Here is a 2,371-nt window from a genome sequence, read left to right on the forward strand (position 1 = left end):
TTCTTCCCACTAAGAACATTGGATTCCTGATGCAGAGCTGGCGGAGCATCATAACAATATTAAGCTATCATCCCTATATCTCATTGGCTGTTAAATCGTTATAAATTCTCTCCATTATCAGTGCCAAGCCCTCTCACATTTTGTTCGACATTGCCCTTGAAGCCAAAAGGCGATAGATAGCAAGAGATACTTACGGCAAGCGCGGGTAATAGACGACATATCGGGGTCGTCATTACTCCTTCGACCCCGCTAGAGCGTCCTCCCTTGCATTCTTCGCCGTCAGATCAGTGAAGAAAGTTCGTGGCGAGGCCGGCGGCTGGAGGAGAGAGAGAGCACTCGAGGGAAAAGGCGACGTCGACGAACTCCGCTTCCAGGGCCGATCCCTCACCGCGAGCCCGTGTGGCATGTAAATAAACACGACACTTGGGGGTCTGACCCTGTGAGCCGTTGTTGATTTCCCGATAGTGAAACAATTCACCCCGGCGGGAAACTAGGTCAAGATTCCTTCTCCCGGTATGACTTATCCTCTAAAGCAACAGCGTTATCACCAATTTTGTTTCAGACGTTGCGATAACACCACTGACACACTGGCACATTTTCCACTGAGCGTTGCACACGTATGAACCACTGTGGGAGAAGTTGATTTTTAAACCTGCTTGCAGACTACACTCGCAGAACACATGTGTATATGGCACTTGGTAAGGAAACGGTCGGCAGCTGCCTTGGTTGGCGTATTGAGGCGACACATGCAATGGGAACACTTGTTACGTTACGAGAACACTTGTGAGGTAGCTAGGCTTGTCTCCCTCATGCTCTCGGCTACCAGAGTCACCAGTAGCCTACGCCTGGCACAGCAGTCCGCCAGTAACTGGTACCGGGACGAGCATGAGACCCTTCCTACTGTTGCCAGACACTGCTTTATATACAGATGGTCGCACACTGGGCACAATACACCTTTCATTTTGTGGGAAGTGATTGGTATATTGTGTGTCGCCGTATGGAATACCAATAAATGTTGCATTGCTTTGGCATATGGGCCTCCAATTCCATAACATAACGTCATTACGTGGGATAGGAAAACGATTAGAAGTCTCTCTCGCCTTTCATCTTTCTTGTTAGTCGTCGGCGAATATTAAAAAAAAAATTATTAAGCTATGCGATCTGTTTCCCGAAAATGCCTAATGAATCGCGTAAACCAGAGTCTCAAACGAGCGTGACAGAGTGCAAGGGAGGCGCGGCGAGGCCCCTGAGCGAGCGTAACCCGCCAGCCACCGAGGACCGCCGTCGCGCACATTCCTGAGGGAAACATTATCAGATTCATTGGCTCGCAAAAAGCCTCGTTGCATATTTGGCGACTCACTCACAGGATGTCAGGACTTAATCCCTCGCTCCTTTGGGGAATCCTCCTGCACGGGAAACCAAAGGACAAGGCCGCTCTCCACTGCGACGTAGTTCTTGCCGATTGCAAGTAGATCACTGGTTTAAATCACTTCAGTAAACCACGCCCTGCAATCATCGCTAAAGAGATGTGCAAAGGAACAGATGCCATTCGTCTTTTCCTCCATCTGTTGCGTCACTCCAGAAATTTGTGATGGGTGAATAGTCTGTGACTTAAGCACTTTTTCCCTTGATAATAATTCTTTGTAGGCTAAGTACGATTCGCGTTAGATGTGGTCATCCATTTTAGCGATCGGCGTTGAATATAACTGAGCCAAAATGACTTGGAATAAGTAATATTTTAATTTCAGAGAAGGCAGACTGGCACCCGCACCGTCATCTACAGTGCCAGGGATATGCCAGGTCTTCCCTGACACTGATACTGCAAGGAATACGGTCATTTTAGATATGAATTAAAATAATTCTAAAGAATCCACAGTGCCAGCGAAACGGGAATTGCAGTTTTCGTTCTATTATTCGTTGATGACAAAATCCATAGACATTTTTTTAGATATATGTATTACACACATACCTCCTTCCCTCTACCCATCCTTGCAAACGCTCGCACACGTAAAAAATAATCATAATAATAATAATAAAAAGAGAGAGAAATAAAAGAAAACAATACAAAAGAAACCCGAGATAAAAGTAAAAAATAAATAAAAATAAATAAATAGATAAGGAAACGAGGCATCAAAAGGGGGGGGAGGAATTAAACAGACGAAAGGCGACAGAGAAGCTGCCCAAAATTCGCCCATAAGATCTCTCTCTCTCTGTCGATTAGCGAATCCCCGCCGTCGGTTGCTACGTAGCGCAAGGCACACGAGCGAGCGCCTGCGTCCCTGGTGCCCGCCAAGAAGCTCTCAGGGCAGCATCTAACCCGGCTTTCACTCGCCAAGAAGCGGCACACATTATGAGGCAGCATTTCTTGTGT

The sequence above is a fragment of the Penaeus monodon genome, chromosome 20, assembly GCF_015228065.2.
Source record: "Penaeus monodon isolate SGIC_2016 chromosome 20, NSTDA_Pmon_1, whole genome shotgun sequence".
NCBI classification, from domain to species: domain Eukaryota; kingdom Metazoa; phylum Arthropoda; class Malacostraca; order Decapoda; family Penaeidae; genus Penaeus; species Penaeus monodon.